At 43.5% G+C, this 8,350-nt stretch overlaps 1 long non-coding RNA gene across 1 annotated transcript; it reads right to left on the reverse strand.

Moving 5' to 3' along the window:
• Positions 1-682: 682 nt before the first annotated feature.
• Positions 683-7,658, reverse strand: LOC125746538 (uncharacterized). Its single transcript, XR_007399003.1, has 4 exons — positions 7,561-7,658; positions 2,615-2,710; positions 2,057-2,154; positions 683-1,534 (listed from the first exon to the last, which is right to left on the reverse strand). It is a non-coding gene; the product is annotated as an uncharacterized LOC125746538 (long non-coding RNA).
• Positions 7,659-8,350: the final 692 nt, after the last annotated feature.

Consider the following 8,350-nt stretch of genomic DNA (forward strand, 5'->3'; position numbering starts at 1 on the left):
TATCGCACAGTTAGCATAACAATGGCATACGACACAGACTTTTTCCACCACTCTGAACAGCATCTTAGCCAAGCTCTAAACTAGCAGAACCATATCAGTATCAACCCTCTGAAGCACGCCACACCCATATCGATTAGGCTTAACTGCTCTAGAAAACACAATGAGGTGCTTCAGTATCGGAGTACAACCCAAATACCCGTCACTTTCACGCTGCAATCTGGCAGATCACTCAATACAGTCTGACAGACTGCGTTGAGGTTACGGAGTTCCCTTTCAGACATAAAAAGATGGATAAAAGCTGTCTATAGATTACAAAGAACATATCAAACGTCTGATTTTTCTGTGGTTTCCTTCCTAGCTCACATTGCGTGCATGTCTGATCCCAAATAAACAATTAGCACTGGCAGATCAGATGCCACAAGATGTGAAAGAAATAGGCCTGCATCTGCCACCCGACCCAACGTATTTCGTATGGAGAATGTTCTCACTAACATATGTGGCCTGTGGTGGTGCCTTCGAGGCAGACAAACCCACTCAGGCGTAGGAGTACCGCTGAAGTTCTCCTAAGCACCTGGCACACTTTACCTAAACAGATATTCTGGGTATAGTGGCTAAGGAGCCACACAGAGAGTAACGATGTATACCTGGGTAAAATATTAAGGCTCTGGTGGTAAAAGCATCAGAAAATGTAAATATTTGTTTTATTAAACAAGTTGATATTTCATTTGACTGCTTTAAATGGTTGCCAGGGATTCTGTCAAGACTGTTTCCCAAAGACTGTTTCTGGGCCTTTCCTTGGTGCAGAAGATGGGAGAGGCGGCAGGAAGGTGGAGGGCTGGGCTCTTCACATAAATGTCACCATGCAGAGGTCAAAAGCTTCACGTCGCATCGCAAGCCTCAGGGGGAGAAAGACCTGCATCAGACAATCTGCAGAGTGATTTTAACACTAAGACCCATCCTGACTGGGATTCTTTGATGGGAAAATTTCCTTGAAAAAAGCAGGGATAGAGTCTCTGAGACACAAGCAGCTGAATTTCCTATGGAAACGTGGGTCACCCTCTAGAGGTGAATGAAATGGGTTTAGAACAATCCGGGGGCTACACCAGCCCTTTAATAACACGTTTCCTTTCAGGAGAATAACGACAGGAGCTAAAATTAAACTACACACCATATAAGTGCGGTATTTTATACAGATTATGTGTGTTTTATATATTTATGGGAATGTAATACAGAATGTAAGGGCCATAGCAGAATTTTACAGACGCAGACAGAATATAAAAGCAAATGCTTGCTTAAGGACTCAGGGGGACCCGAAGTGTAAATGTCACACATTGATTCTCGCGGTGTCGCTGACATTGACATTCTCTCATTTTACAGCCGAAGACAGAGCCGTCTGCACTCGCCGCAGATCCGTTTACTCTAGCAGGGTGACGAGCATGTGCCGGGAACTCAGGCATCGGCGACACCAGCCCGGCCTCCCTCGCTTTCCGGAAATCTCCGTCGAATGGTAACGGATCCGTCCGTCACTACGTGCCTGTTGACCGTAAGCGTGCTGTGCACATTATTCATTGATATCCCCCCTGCCGTTTACTAGAACAGGCTCAGCAGAAAACCTTTTTCGGATACATATTTATCTGTCGGCTTTTTATAATTCCCGCGCCAAGTCAAATCTGGCATTGTTGTCATGTATACATTTCATTTGTCTGTTTGTAAATAGCCTCCATTGTGGGACGCTGAACCAAACACACAACAGCTCAGACGCACAAATACACATACATCCATGAATTATTCCTGCTTCCCGACTGTTTATTCCCAGTGAGAAATTAGCTAAACTCCGCCGCACTGGATGACCTCTCCCCCCCCCCCCACTCATTCGCTTGACTCCTCCTCTGTCAAACTAACCGTAAAACCACCATGCAAACAGTGCAAAAACACGCACATTCACACACAGTGACAGGTAATAAATTTTTGTAGCGGGAAGCAGGAATGGATTCCACGGGACACTCCAGGTTACCTCATTTCTAAAGTGAACCCCCCCACACACCTTCCAGCCTACCTCCAAAAGCTCCCACATGGGGGGTGGGGGGTCATGATGTCAGACATCCTCGCAACCAGCTGGCCAACACTAGCTGGACCGTGCCAGTCCTCCGTAGCCTGCAGAAGCAAGCATTCATCCCCTCTGTTAGTGCAAGGTTAGTCATACACCTTCACCAGCAGGCAGGCACAGTATGAGCATACCCAGGGCTGTCAGAACACATTCCACCCTCCTCCCCCCCCCACCAGTCATGTCCCCCAGGGTCAGGAGGAGAAGTGTCAGCCTGGGCACTACCCGCTGTCTGCATTCATCCCACTAGGCCCTCCTGAGCATCTCCTTCATCCCGCCCGCAGCCCCCACCCCCCCCCAGGCCCCCACCCGTGTCAGTACGCATGCAACAAATCGACCCATGCCACATACTATACAGAGCACCTGACCGACCGAGGCCCTGCCCATCTCTGACACGTACGCTGAGTGCCCTGAGTCACGGCCAAACGGTGAGTCGCACCGCATAACTGAACGAGCGGTGAGCATATGTCACCCCCCAGCCCCCCACCCCCAAAGAAACGGGTCACAAACCATCACAGGGCCACCGGGGGTGACGTTTCCAGGAGCAGCTCTCTGTCCATCCATCCGACTGTGAAAACACGGCATGTCCGCACCGGTCCTCACCTTCTGTCCAGGAAACACGATTTTACACCATTTTTAATTACAGCTACCGACAGACCTTTCTGTGAAAACAACAACTGATAAACGATCGACACAGAGAGCCAGTTTGAATTCGTATTACAACAAAGAAGCTGACGGAGGGTGGCTGCTGCAGTCATTGTGAAAATAAAAATATCAAAAATTAAACCACTTCTTGGGTGTGGGTGGGACCCTCAGGTATTGGCAGGAAGCCTGCAGGTAAACTGGATAAATTTAGGGGCCTACAGGTTCTCCAGCAGATCCTCCGTTGCTGTGACAGCCCATAATATTCACGTCCAAGTTCGATACAGATCTTTCAGTGAGCCCTATGAAAATGATTAGTTTCTAGCCCCGGTTATGGCCTTCTGCACAGGAGCGAGCTGTACAAAACAGCCACTGGCTTTAATCCCAAATTAAGCCAGATCGAATTCAGTGCTCATGTCATTAGGCCTGACAGACCCCGCCTCCTTTTTCGGGCAGTGGGATTATGGCAAACAAAAGTGAACATACTTTAGACAGACAGAAGGCCAGCCCACCCCCCCCCCCACACCCCCCTGTCAAAGCTTAGGGTATTTGGGGACAGATTATAGTATCTTAACCCCTCAACAAATGAAAATAACTAGCTAATTGATGGAATTTTCTGGAAAATGTTGAAGGAGGGAGGAAAAAACAGAAAACAGAAATCAGTTTCTCAAACCCAAAGCCTGTAACATTCAGTCCAGCAGCAAGTTTGTAGTAAAAGAGGAAGTTTTTTCTTTTTTAAAATAATTTCTAAATTCAAACTGCTCGGGGGTGACGGCGATGTGCATAATTCGCAGCGTTAAACCCACTCAAAATTAAGAAGATATTCCTTATGACACATCAGTGACATTACATTAATAAATACTTGAACAGAGACATGTCCCATTTAAATTTTTTATACAGCCACTAATGTGAATGGGAGAATATCGCCACCGGCGACTGCGATCCTCAGATAACGAATCAGATTCAGTAGCATTAAAATGTAGCTAATTTCCCCACAGATTCAAAGTAATTCAAAAGCATTGCCTTCTGCTAAAGTATACAATAAAGAAATAAATGTCGCCATATTTGTCCCATTAAAGTCTACGGAGGATAAGTGTTTTTGTTATCAATCAGACGTTTACATGTTCCACACAGACAAGGTTAAGTGCACTTCCACGTGTAGAAATTCAGAGGTGTCAAACTGCTCCGATTATGATTTGTAAATGCATTTTCATCTCCAGGTTCGCATGATACTTGATGGTAATGTTTTATCTTTTCCGCACATCTGCAGCAGAGTGACGATGATTCACCGTACGCTGATGACTCTACTGGGAGAAGGCCCCGGAAACACAGTTCCACCCCGCCGCCCCCCCCCCCCCCCAAGCCCCCATTCTCCTCAGAAAGGTTGCTACCTCACCTCCATCTGCCACTGTGACTTGGATCAGGCATCCATTTCTCACAGTCCCTTATTCAGCAAATAAAAATGAGGTATCCGACATGCCTTCCAAAAAATATTACGTCGGTCAAGAAAAACATCTCAGCAATGTTATGCAAAAATGAGTTATACAGATATTTTATTTATTGTTAAATGGGGAAACTAATTACTACAAACCAAATAAAACATGATTTCATGTTCAGGAACATACGTTTTTAAGGGGAGCTTCCAAAGCCTAAAGAAGTGATGAAAACAGGCCATGTTTATCTTTCAAAATTATGTTTCAAAATTAAGATTATGAGAACAGGTCCTGCGTATTTACATACCATACTCACATTTTAAACCTTGTTTAAATAAATTAGTCTGAAGATTTAAAAAAATACCAAACCATCAAATTCCTGTTCAATTCCTGTCCCAGATGAGGACTAATTAATTTTTTTTTTATTATGTAACAAGACACCATTTTATTTAGGTGTCTGCAGATTTCTTTTTTGGGTAAAAGATGAAACCAGTACAGCTGTCAGGACCCCAGCATTTACTAACAGATCGCTCGCTGTCTCTACTACAGCATCGCTAATCGAAATGTAAACTACCGGCCTTCGTAAAAACCAGCTCACCCCATTAGACTGCGAGGAACTGGGCCATGTTGAAAAAAGAGAAAGACTAAAATAACAGTACAAACCCAGACAATAACTCACTCTGAGAGCCCCTTGGCCTTGCTTATTAAACAGCAAGATACTTTGTTTTGAATAAATGTGCAAAAAGAAAACATGGAGCCTGTCCTTGCTGAGATGCAGGTTAAACCGTCAGGAACCATTTCGCAGGAACCATCAGGATTAGGGAGCAAAGCCTCCTTGTTGAACTCCTGATGGAGATGCCCAGTCCATAAACAGGGAATTCACACCACAAACTCTTTATGTATTCTCCCTTCTTAATCTAGCATTACATTTTGTTCAGTCTGATTCTGTGAAATATGTATATAACAAAACTATATTCCTTTCCAGATGTGACCATACCTGAAATCCTTACCAAAATTCACACTGGATACTGGAGTCTGGTCAATAGTCCGGTCCTCTCCACCTTCAAAAACCATCTGTTCCATGAAAAACAGTACTAGCCCATCATCCTCCTTACATTCCTTGGATGTCCTTATGTTGCACTTCTGGTTCTTGAATAGTCTTATTAGGTTCTTGTTTTGTTAGATGTTGTGTAGCTCATGCTCCTGTACTGCTCACACTTGTACCCGGGGCGTTCACTGAAAGCTCAGCATAGCTGCATTTATGCCTAGTCGATTCCTAGACAGCATATATGTTTGCAATGTGGTATTTGATTCACTTGTATGGTATTGTTAAATATGTAACATCTGTTAACGCCTGTTACATATGTAAAGTGTAATGTCATATAGTGTAAATTTTAGTGGTCCATTAGTTAAACCAGTCAAACACCTCTGAACACACCCCTTCCTGATTTACATTTCCTTTGTACACCATCACTCAAAGGACAATCTGTCCTGTTCATCTAGTTGATTAGACGCACTGCTGCAATGTTCACCTCTCTTAGCTGAAATCGCCCGAAGGGTACATTCGAGTTACTTTGTATTTTTTTAAAAATGTATGAATCTTAGTCATTTTACAATAAGCCTGTCCTGTAGGTTGTTAACCTGCAAGGTACCATGTTTCTAAACATTGCTACATCGACCTCCTGTTTTCATTTAATTTAACCTACCGCTTTTAAGTTAGAAATATAAAAGGATTTTTGTCTGTTATATATTACATTTCAGTCATTTGTAGAGATGAAGCTTCATCTTCTTTTAAATCGATTTTCCCCGCAAATTATTTATGGCCGTCTTGTAGTCCTGCACCCTAAACTACCGGCATGATCCAATTTTCAGCTCTCAGACACACTATTTGGGGGTTTGGCGATTTGCTCTCATATAAAATATACCGTCTGATGAGTTTAACAGGGTTTTAAAACTTGTATTTATTTACTCTTTAAAAACGGGGCTCCGCCTGGGCGTCCGTCCGACGCTGCTGCACTGCCGGGGGGGGGGGGGGGGCGAATCAGTTCCGCATATTTATTACAGAAAAAAGAGACTTCCGCCTTTAATATATTATACATAAAACATTATATATGCAATCGCATGGTTATATTTCAAAGTATTACATAAAAAATTTCCCTCTCCAAACACAAGGCACTACCCTACGAGAAAGCAGCTGTTAACCAGCCGGGTTATAAACTCACACACCCCCTTTCAATGCTTTTCCCCAGCCAGGACCGATTCTAGAATTTAACCAATTTAAAGTGGGGCTCAGTCTTCAGCAGGGTCTCCACATCTCTACATTTTCAGGAAAAATACAGGATGCCACCGACGACAAAAATTTACCATGCTGCTGTGGGGGCTCGCCGACGATAAAACCTGTGGAGTTGGGGTGGCTACGAAACGTATGGAAATACGGGACAAATCGCTAAATGGATTTAGAAAAATAATTAACGCTACTCGAGGGGTGACAAATATTTACTTAATGTATTAACCAAAAACTAAGTTTTAGTTACGTACACGTTCATCAATCAATCATAACGGTTCAGGTTTTTCATGCCAGTATTATATTTCCCGTGGTCTGTACTTTAGTAGTAACTCAGTTACCAAGTTATTTGTGTCTCTTCAAGTAAGTTTTCAAAGTGCTTCGAGTGTTATCAAATAATAAATAATAAAATCAGGGTGGCTGAATTCAACCTAAACAGGGTCTAGAACCGCCTTGCCTGCCTTATGAGGGGGACCCGCTGCCTTTAGCTTCTTCCACTGCTGTCATTAATAATCTTAAAAAGGATGATTTTGGAAAAGGGAAAATAAAAACCGCTCGAAAAACACCGTCCAGTAACTTGGCGCTTTGACACATTGCAAACGCTGAAAGTGCGGATTTATTACCTTCCTCTGTGCGTATTATAACATATCCTGGCCATCACGGGGTTTCATTACACGGATTGATGTCTACAGCGCAGCAGACGCTGCGTAACCCTCGGCCACAAATCTGGGACAAGCTCTGACCAGCCGGGAGACGCGATCGTGTCCGAAGAGACTAAGTTCATCTGTGGTCTTATTTTATGATGTTTACATAGATGTTTAAAGCAAGGTGACAGGGTAATATCCAGGAAAAAAATCATCAATTTCTGGAGAGCTTTGGGTGGAATTCATCTGGAAGCCACCCCTGCTCCCCGCTACCTAACCAACCGAAAGGGACGCTCCGGAGACCTGAGGAAACGCGTCGCAGGATGTGGAAATGCAGTCTGACAATCGCGAGTTCCCTGCAGGATCCGTACTATTTCTTCTGAAAGCTCTTTTACCGGAAGACGTGGCGAATTAAGACGGGAAAACACCGCGGGTTACTTTAATGTCACCTACCATTAAAGAACCTTAATCTTCCTGTTAAAAGATACTTCCCCAAAATGGGTCAGAGTTAGACACCCCCCTTCTCCTGCTGGCATGCAGCCGCTGATGGTGAAGATGGAGGGATTGCAGGGTCATTTATCTGCTGCCAGGCTTGGCCGCTCTCTCTGCACTGGTGGTGGGGGGAAGGCGGGCAGGACGAGGCAAGCGGGCAGGGCCTCTGAACCAAACGGGCCACCTGTCGGGGGCAGGAGAGATCCAGTCTGTCAGGGTGTATTTACTCAGTCTGCAGCCTGACAGAGGTGGCCCTAAGCTGGGCCCGTTACTGACCCCTACATGCAGCTTCCCTTCTGAGCTCAGATTGTGGGTCTACTTCACTCATTCACCGTGTGATAACTTAACCTCGTCCCATTACCCGGAGAGTTTAACCTGTAAATATGACACAGAATAGCCAGGCTAATGCTGAAGTCAGATGGTTTACTCTGGATTTTTTACATTTTTTTTCATTGATGTTTTTTATGTTAATTTAACATTTAATTTATGTGATTTGGAAAACCACCAATTCAGAGTGTATGGCTAAATAAGACATGATTGTGAAGTACAGTCTAAATACAAACTGGATAGAAAAAATGTAATATTATGTGTGTGTTTATATATATATATATATATATATATATATATATATATATATATATATATATATATATATATATATATATATATATATATATATATATATATATATATGCATGCCTGCTAATAATTAAAAAATTCTGTCAGTTAACAATTGAATATCCCATAAAGC

This window comes from Brienomyrus brachyistius, chromosome 1 (genome assembly GCF_023856365.1).
Source record: "Brienomyrus brachyistius isolate T26 chromosome 1, BBRACH_0.4, whole genome shotgun sequence".
NCBI lineage: Eukaryota > Metazoa > Chordata > Actinopteri > Osteoglossiformes > Mormyridae > Brienomyrus > Brienomyrus brachyistius.